The following is a 10,666-nucleotide window of genomic DNA, read 5'->3' on the forward strand; positions in this document are numbered from 1 at the left end:
ACTATTATTTGTTAGGACTTAATATCAGAAATATATTTTCATATAAATAACTACCAAAAACTCCCGGGTTTGCTTGGAAATTGACATAATGTGTAATAGTAATAGGTGCTTTATTGCGCAAACAAAAAATATTATTAATTAATATACTTATCTACTTACATTTTAAACACATTAAGTTATTTATCCATTATTATGTCCAACAGTTCAGGAGTGGGGCCAACAAATGGTATATTTAAACCATGTTCTACATTATAAGCGTAGGACCATACCTAGGTACCATTTAGAGAAATGACATGAACACAGTCATGTTTCAATGGGATTTCTACGTTAAGTTGTAGTGTTGTCGCATAATCGATCACGGATCGATTTATTAATCGATATTGCCAAATAACGATTTATCGATTAACAATTCGATTAATCGATTTTATTGATTACCATCATTACTATCATTTCATTGTTAATTCAATTCCTTATTTTCAGCAATATAATCGATTATTGCAATCGAATAATCGATTATGATTTATTCGGTATACATACTTACTAAATCGATAGAATCGATAGTAAGATATGATACAATACTCTCAATATGATCGATAAAAGCAATCTAATTGACCTAATACTATTTTATTACCCTAATGTGATGTGAAATACTATGGAAACTTTGCATATTCAACAACCTCTATCTCCGTATCCCCGCGTATTTCAGGATTTTTGTCATACAATGAAATGAAGTACTAGTATTAAACTTTAATTTAGTATACTTTTTGTTTCTGTTGGTTTAACGCCCAATATGCCCATCATCCTTTAGGAAAAAGATTTATCTCTCACTTTTTTCATACTATCATTTTTGTTTTATTTAATCTTGAACGACCAATGCAATAGTAGAACAAAACAAAATACAAAATGTTTTATTCCCACTTCTTTCCTTTAGTCTTTTATTTTCTTGGTTCCAAACCAAAACAAATGAAGGCAATCTGAACAACTGTCAGATGTAACAATAAAATGCGACGTTTGACACAAACATACACGGTAGCTGACCATTAGTGAGTTATCAGAAGCGGTGACCGATTTCCAAAGCTGTTTACAAGAGCAGCCATTTTGGTCAAGCCACAGTGAAATAAGAAGAGCCAGACGTTTGCTTTTAGATTGATATATATTGCGTTAAAATGCTGCAGGTAAAAACAAAGTAACAATTAACAAATAATGTAAGATGTTGTCATGAAATTGATTATGCTGTAAGTTTTGCTGGATATTTTTATTGTAATTAACTTGGTTACTAGGATGTAATAGTAAGTTGTATTACAAATTATTTCCGATTGTTGTTCGCTTAATGATCCAGTTAATATCATAACATAAAACATAACCATAGAAGTATACTTAATAGAAGCAGTATAAACAAAGCAGGCTTATTCTGTACTAGCTTTCCGCCCGCGGCTTCGCCCGCGTGGAATTTTGTCCGTCACAGAAAAACTTTTTCGCGCGCGTCCCTGTTTCAAAAACCGGGATACAAACTATCCTATGTCCTTTCCCGGGACTCAAACTATCTCTATCCCAAATTTCATCAAAATCGGTTAAGTGGTTTAGGCGTGAAAGCGAGACAGACAGAGTTCAACGACCCAAAATGAATCTTGGCCTTCTGTTCTATTCTGCGCCATCTCTCGTCAGTAATCTAAAGTTTTATCAACCTATTTTCTTTCACAATGGGCTGGCTTATCTCTTTGTCCTATGGTAAGCCACATCGATAGACTACAATTCCTCGTCCCACATGATCGAATCGCTCATTTAGTGTAATGACCGCCATTAGTATCTTTGGGGCAGGGTCCACACTCAACGTGGTCATTCGTCAGGGGCCTACGCGTAACGCGGTTAAGTGAGAAAAATTGGTAATTAATTCTTAGTCGGCTATTAACTAATAAGATGCCCCCTCGTTTAATAAAAAGGTTTAAAAAAAATAGGATGATAAGTTTATTCATCTATGCACATTAACGAAAACGTTCTATCTTCTGGGTGGGTTATCTGGAATAAATCGATTTATAGCAGCAGTTGGGGCAGGAAAGTTCTCGAGTGGCGACCACGGGCTGGAAGACGTAGCGTGGGCAGGCCTCCTACTAGGTGGACCGACGATCTGGTAAAGGTCGCGGGAAGAGCCTGGATGCGGGCAGCGCAGGACCGTTCATTGTGGAAAACCTTGGGGGAGGCCTTTGTCCAGCAGTGGACGTCATTTGGCTGAAACGAACGATAGCAGTAAGACTGCCTAAATTGTGCAGTCTCTTTTGGGTACATTTCGTTCCTTTCTAGTTTTGTGTGGTATTCTTTCTACAAAATAGGTACTGTGTGATTTGAAAATTTTAATGATAGGTTAAACACAGCTTTCAACCTTGGTGTGACAATGAGTATGATTCATGCCTGCCATAGTGCCATTCAAACCATAAAAATGCATTTAATGATGTTGTGATGTCTGTCTCAGGTCTAGAAACCAAACCCAAAACCTCCGGCTCTCAACTGGTAGACCAGTGTTATCAAAATATATCCCAACTATCCCAACTAATATTATAAATGCGAAAGTAACTCTGTCTGTCTGTCTGTCTGTTACGCTTTCCCGCTTAAACCTCGCAACCGATTTTGATGAAATTTGGCATAGAGATAGTTTGAGTCCCGGGAAAGAACATAGGATAGTTTTTATCCCGGTTTTTGAAACAGGGACGCGCGCGATAAAGTTTTTCTGTGACAGACAAAATTCCACGCGGGCGAAGCCGCGGGCGGAAAGCTAGTACATATATAACTCAAAGGTGACTGACTGACATAGTGACTATCAACGCACAGCCCAAACCACTGGACGGATCGGGCTGAAATTTGGCATTCAGGTAGATGTTATGACGTAGGCATCCGCTAAGAAAGGATTTTACGAAACTCCACCCCTAAGGGGTTAAAACGGGATCCACGCATACGAAGTCGCGAGCGGCCGCTTGTCATTCAATATACTCCATGAGTAAAAGCAACCAATGTAGCAGATATGTAAAATTCGTTATTTTCAACTTAGTTTCAATTAAAACGAACATTATCTGACCTTGCTACTCAAACCGGTTTATATCTTTCAAGTTCATTTGTATTTTTCGTTACATTGCAAGTAAGCAATTAACATTTAATTTGCTTGTTTCCTACTTTATATCATGATAAACATCCCACGATCCATTTTAAATTGAAATTATTCGTTTAAGGTCGCGTATTTCCGAAACAACTAACTATATCTGCTGGGTAACCATTGGAACCAACCATAACCTTTGGTTAGAAGTACGCACCTATCCTAAGCAACGTTTTAAAAGTAACATTTATTTACAGTATGGCCTATAACTAGAGGCCTCGTTATACTGAACAAGTAGACCTACGGCACTCAAAACCAATAAACTAATTAGAAAATAACATCCATGAGGAAAAAATATAAAATTAACAGGTATATCCCTAATATCAAATGTTAACAAGGTCAAATTACTTAACTTAATTTGGAGAGATTAGGTAGGTACCTAATTTTTAGTTAAACTGGAATTTATTTACCAAACAACCAAGTTGATATGTTTGAGCCAACATTTGAACCAATGACCAACTCGTACATGGATGCCATACTGCTAGTATGGATATGGTGGATGGACGACATTTAAAAAGCGGTCAGGAGCGATAGGTCATGATCGGAACGGGGTCAATCGTGTGATACGTTCGACTTCTAATTATATTAGCAGAAAAATGGAGCAATCTGCTCAACGCAATTAGAGATCGCGTTGCAGAGATAGGGTTGTCAAATTCTTGATTTTTTCATTATTTATTTGGTTTTGGACAATGATACACCGAAAATATCTTATTAAATTATTCCTAACAAGAATTAGTGCTAGAGCAATTTTAACTGTAAAAACAGAAACGAAAGAGAAGAGCGTGAAAGATGAAACTCATTATTAAGTAAGTACCTACTGTTTATGATGACAATGTTGATATTATTACTGGACTTGGTTTTCAAAATCAACGAGGCTTATTAACCAAGTTTTGCCCCACTTACACACACTCATCACCAGCACAAGCACATGATTCGGCTCACTTCATCATAGAAGCTTTAGTATTTACTCGTCAATGTGTCAATAGGAAACCCGGGGAAATAAATTATGTGCTATTATAGTATAACTTTTTTATTTATTTATTATAAATAAATAAAAAAAAATAGAAATTCCCAAAATCCAAATTAACTTATGAGTGGCAGCCCCAGCAAAGCAAGGTAATCCACGGCCTTCATATTTGAACAAGTTCGCCTGCAATTAGTTCACAACGAGATCGGCTCACATTAAACTGGAATATTGAGTTCACGAGCAAACTTGCAGGTTTTATTTCATACTCAACTGGCAACGGATTTTCACAAGAAAAATTAAAACCTTTCCACGTGAATCTACTTGTAAATATCATGAACTCTCTAAAAATGAATGGTTTTCTATTTAAAAACTTAAGGTTGAGACAATGCAATAGGAAATGTGCTGGAAGTTGGAATTTAGGTGAGAAGGTAACCTTTCTGGTGAAAATAAGAGGACGACGATTCATCCTAGACCACTGGGACAATATTGAGTCCACAATTTTAAAATTCATAAGTGAACCACTCGCCATATTGAGTACATACCTTTAAAAATATTGAACCAAACAAAGGCACTAACTTAAATACTTGCAAAAGGCAGATGTTGCTCACGCGCACAACAGACTTATTCAAAAGGATGTCAAGAACAATGCTCTTATTGTTTTAAAAGCACGTATGTATTGCATAAGTTCATTTATTTATAGCCGACATTTTACACGCGAAATTCGTTCTTATTTAGAAAACTGTAAAGGAGAATGTGCGTTAAAGTATGTTACAACGATTTGCCCGACTGTGGAACAAAAGTTGCGTATCGGGTTGCTGCTGATTTATTAGCAAAGCCCTGGGTTTTGCACACAAATGTTTTCGATATTTTTTTGTTGTGAAATCGATCTAGAACTTTCTGACGTATTTTATGAGGGTCAGCTAGTTTTAGGACACAGAGAGATGTTCAAAGTTCTAGCATTACTTATCATATTAACTACTCTGTCTGACGACTCTGGGTGCAAGGACATTTATTTGATGTGCCATCAGTTACCTACATAAGTCCATTGTTTACTTACTCAGATATGAACAACAGATGTATTAAGCACTTAATTCGTTTCAATCGTGAAATGAGATGGGTATAATATTATAATATTAGCTAAAAAAGATATTGTAATGACAGCTTACTACGAGAAGTTAGTCTGAATTTTAGAAAGTAACTCTAGTCTACTTACTTCACATCTGCTAAGAGCAATGACATCCGTCACAGAACAGTATGCAGCGGTGCAAATTCGTTTTCTTTACTTTTACTCAGTTTGCTAGCTGTAGCAAGTACATTTCAATCAACTAGATCACTAGAATAAAACTTCTCAAATCCATTCCTCGGGAGATCGCACAGTGACGTCAGTGACATCTTAAAAAGTAATATCAATTGATTGTTTTATTGGTCAACGAACCAATATAGTACAAAAACAAGATACACTTTTGTCGCTTAACTAAAACAATCCACGATGTGAGTGTAATTTTAATTGATTTTACAGTCAATTAGATAGGTGCTGATAACGGTTTAAGTAGGCAGTGGCGGGGCAAGACCTAAATTTGATGTGGGCAAGACAGATTTCGCGAGGCCTTGTTCTGTGGCGACCTGAAGACGGATTTTAAGATTTTATAATAAAAAAAAAACGGGTCAACGGTTTATTCATTGACAGTTTCTGATTTCTTGATTCAGTGATTATTTTTAAAGGAATATTGCGCCAAAGAATAATGTTCGTCACTTAAAACCGTGTTGTTGCTTAATTTTGTGTCTGATTATGGCTGAATTTGTTTGGAAAAAAATATATTTTTTTAACTACATTGTTTAGCTATCAAGAATTTATATTTAATAGTCAATGTTTGCATTTATTGTCGTATTGTGATATTGTCATCTCCACCTTGTATACATTTTTTCAAAATTTTTGATGCGCGAGGCCCCTTGTTCCGCGAGGCCGTAGGCGGTGGCCCACGTCGCCTACGCCTTACGCCGCCACTGTAAGTAGGTACATATCCACGAAACCTAATGCAGTTTTCTCTATCACTGACAAATCAGTCAATACGCATACTTCACTAGAATCAATTTCACTCAGACACTCTCCCAAATTAAGTTCTAGTAACAACTCATTTTCTATATCATTAACCCATATAATCGTCTTGTTAAAATCGCAAAGACATCGGTGGAAAATTGTCAATTCTCTGGATCTTAATGGATATCATCGCGACTGTCGTCTGCGCGCACGCACGTCTGTCACGCAGGCCCGCATTTACGAGCCGGCTATTGTCTTAGCTACTGTTATTTTTCACATAAAAATGAGCCCATTCCAGTTCTCTAACACTATGAACATAATATACGATCCTAAGCGATCCTTATTATACCTCAATGCCACTAATATTATCTAGGTTTAATGTAGCATTCTTAAGCATGTTAACATCATCATCCATCATGATAATTTGAGCCAATGGTAGTCCACTACTGGAGATAAGCTTCCCATAAGGAACGCTAGACGCAACAAGTCTTTTTCATCGAGCCCTTGCATCTATTCTGGTTAAAGTCATCCGACTATTGAGTAGGTGGACTGGACATCCTACTCTACGTATGTGAGATACTGAGATGTGGCCTCTACACTCCCTTCGAAAAGCGGTTATTCCAGTCCATTCCTTTCGTCATTTATGGCTGATCCACTGCTACTTGCTACATTTTGTATTTAGTTCTTCTGCTGAATGTCGTTAGATACGCACCATCTTCCATCTTTACAAATGTCTAATCCTGCTGCAGATTAGATACTTATTACTTATGCTTTGAGCTATATTCATTAGTAACTAGTCTTGTTCTGTTTGGATATCATTTCTGATTGAATCATTAAAAGATACATCGAGCTTAGCTCTCACTCATTATTATTTCACAAGCCATATTGGATTCTCAACGCACGCATATTCCTCCACTATTGTCTTAATGTAGAGACTTATTTTATCTTAATTAAAACTTAAATTGATTTTATTATTATGATTTGCAGAGAAAAGCAGAATAGAGACACACGGCTTTTCAAATGTGGATGCTGATTGATGGCTATTATATGTAGCATATTATACATACATATTATTATGTAAAAGGTGATCCAACGATTTAGATAAATATCGAAACACCATGTAATATAAAACCACTATTTATGCTAAATTATGTATTTTTCATACCTTTAAGAATCATCATTATTTTATCATATCATTATTTTAAAATTACATCTTGCCATTTAAGAACTTCATGATTTGTTTATGAGTACGGACAGCATAGTTATTTGCGAGATCAATAGCCGGTAATTATCAGTAATAGGTATAACTTGTCTACATCTACAATTGGGTATGTAAAAATGACAAATTATTTCACGCTACAATTTTCCAAGATAAATCAATTATGATGAGAATTTCTAAGAGTTCTTCAACGACCGGCTGAAATAGGAGACGTGGGCGAGAATATATTATGTTGTAGGGTTGGTATTTTACTTTCAATAAAGTATTTTAATATTAAAAGTTTCTAGGAGCAATTTTCTAAATTGATTACTGAAGAAATTACCTCTATAAAATTTTATAGTTCTAGCGTGTTTTTTCCGCAAACGTAGGTATTCATTAAAACCTTTGTGTATAAGAAATTCCGTAGCTGTGACGTTATATGTTTGCGAAATAAAACATGTTTTGTTAGTCACATACACAGTGAAACCATCTGTTCACTATGTTCTACACCTGGTTGATGATTGTTTAAGGAAATAAGTCATGTTCTATTAACTACATTGTGTTCATTTGATTTCTAAGACGTGCAACTATGATGGTATTTATTTATTTATTTATTTGAACACCAAAAAGGTTACATTGAGGCTTTACAAAAGTAGTAGTGCAAAAGATTCGACGATCTTATCGCTAGAAAGAAAGACATCTTTTCCAGACAACTCGGAAGGGGACTTGACAGTCAGATGATGCTAAGAAGATTAAAAGTAGCCGATTCTGAATTTTGATTATCAGGAATGACAGTAAAAAGTTATTGACTTGGTTTGGTTAGTGGTAAGAGTGCCAGGTAATGCTAGTGGCATAGGATACAAAATTGTTATAATTCACGAACAATAAGATCATACATTTTAATTAAAGAAAAAGAGGATTATACATAAGTCTTAGAGAAATATACACGAGAAAGCTATACCCGATAGAAGCCGTAAATAACGAGGCAAACAATTATTCCATCGCTTAATTACACGATCCGACTCTGCCACGGCCACAATATCTAACACATGTTCAATATTCATGTTAGCTTGTACATTTAGGTCCACACTACACTATTACATATTTTGCGACACCTCAAACATGTTAGGATCTTAACTAGTTTGATTTAAGGTTGAAAGGTCAAGATCAAAGGCTAAGACACTGAACCCTTAAGGTTTTTGATAATCCGGGAAGGGAAGAATAATCTTAAATGTTTTAATTCTAAAATGGCCTTATCTAAAGAAGAGTTTAAGCAAAAAGCTTCAAAGAATAATAAAAGTTACAATAGAGGATAACGCTAGACTACAAAAAAATAGGCGTTAGACCACTGTTTAAAACACCCCTTTGTTGTAAAGATTTCTCCAAAACAAATTGCAGTGTAGCTTCAGCCTTAGACTTTGCGATACATGTCTCCAAGCGTGACATTGCGGTATAAAAAGTTCAAATGGACGTCATTACAACCGATTAATTAACTCCTAACAAAACAGTAATGAAAGTCGTCATCGTCATAATTCTAAATGCGTCACAAGATAAGCCATTCTCGTTCGAAACGATCAAAAATCATTGAACTTTAATCAATTACGTTAAGAGTCAAGTTATTTGTCCTTTCGAAAAGTTAGTTACTTGACTAGATGTCGTTTTACTTTATTTTCGGGCGATAAGTCCTATTCTAGTTTGTCGACTTGATGCAAACGTTGGAAAAGCCTATGTCAAAAGAGATAATGATGAGCTCATTTTCGGCAAATGAGCAACCATTTATGTATAGAGAGTATGGTGGAGACTTGTATCATAATATTATAGGTTGTTACACATACTTTTTGAGATAGGTATTTAGCTTGAACTTATGATGCAATGATTTAGTGCACTGATAACAAAATAATCTTCCTTCAGTTAAAGATCATCTTAATAATGGTTATTATGTAACGCGCTAATAGTAGGTTTTATTGGACAGTGTCTTAATATCTTTTACTACTTATTTGATTTCGTACAGCGGAAGACTCGGTTTTTAAGGAAGAATTTATAAATAAAACAACTTTACATATTTTTTCTTGTAGATAACAAAGAAGAAATTACTTATTTTGATGATAACCTCATCGCTTCAAGCTTGAAATAAAGTTACGATCCCTAAAATAGAAGAACATAAAAACGCGCGCGTTCATCGATCAACTCGCGCGTTGTCAAGTGTAGTGGATCAAATGACGAAATAACGTAAAAGCGGCTTACGACACCCGCATCCTGTCTTTTTGAAACTTCAAAATATTGTACAAACTTGCATATAAAGCGGACACTTTTGCCTTAGTGAGATAATAGAAAACCAGTTTATTAAAAATCTTTGTTACTTTAAGGACCTTTGCGATCATACGCTTACTTTATTACTTGAATGATCAAGACAACTGACTGGACATGAACTAAATCCAAGACCAAGTGGAGATGGCTTATAATGTAAGTTTGAATAGCTATAAGTCAACGAGAACTCACGTTCAGATTAATGAAGGGAGCATCTAATTTAACAATGTCAGTCTATCTATAACTGGAAAGCCAATATTGGAGATAAAGTCCTAGAAACTTACTGGCTTAGTTCTTATTTTCGAAAAACAATATTGCTAGAGTTTCTACCCTTTTTATTCAGGATGTAGTCACAGGTTCGTGAGTATATTTGAGCCCTTATATTATGACAAAACACCCGCCCCCACAGCTCAGTGTTAAATACCCATAACAACTTGCAGGTGGCTTAAATCAACAGACTCTGTTCAAACATTCATTGTCGAAATTCTGACTTGGAAATTTTCTATTCGCGTGAATGTAAACATTCCCAAAGTTAGGTTTGTAAGTATTTTTGTAGACTCAAATTTTTAAGGTGTTAAGTCATTAAAGAACAGGTAATGGTTATAAGGTATGCCATTAAAGACTATTTAGCGATAAGAGTTTAACGAAATAATATTGGTCAACTAACCTTAGTAAACCCCACGACTACGACAGACTTTTGAAATTGTGAAGAACTTTAACACAGAGAGGAGAGCATCCTTGACTTTAGTTTCACGATATTAATTGCTTGATTACCATACCTATCTACATAATTGTTTTGCTTCATCTTGGAAATAGACAGTAGTTATAAGCCTGACCTCGCGTTTTCGTAGTTACACAAACGGGGCGATTTTAATCACTTCACGCGTCGATTATAACTCGATGTCGGAACGAATAAACACTCTTAACCAGCAGTGTAAAGATAACCGTTATTTCCTATCGCTGATTGAGTAATTTCGATTTGCGTGTGCAACTTTCTATCTTCCTCCATCTTGT

The sequence above is a fragment of the Ostrinia nubilalis genome, chromosome 19 (assembly GCF_963855985.1).
Source record: "Ostrinia nubilalis chromosome 19, ilOstNubi1.1, whole genome shotgun sequence".
Classification (NCBI taxonomy): domain Eukaryota; kingdom Metazoa; phylum Arthropoda; class Insecta; order Lepidoptera; family Crambidae; genus Ostrinia; species Ostrinia nubilalis.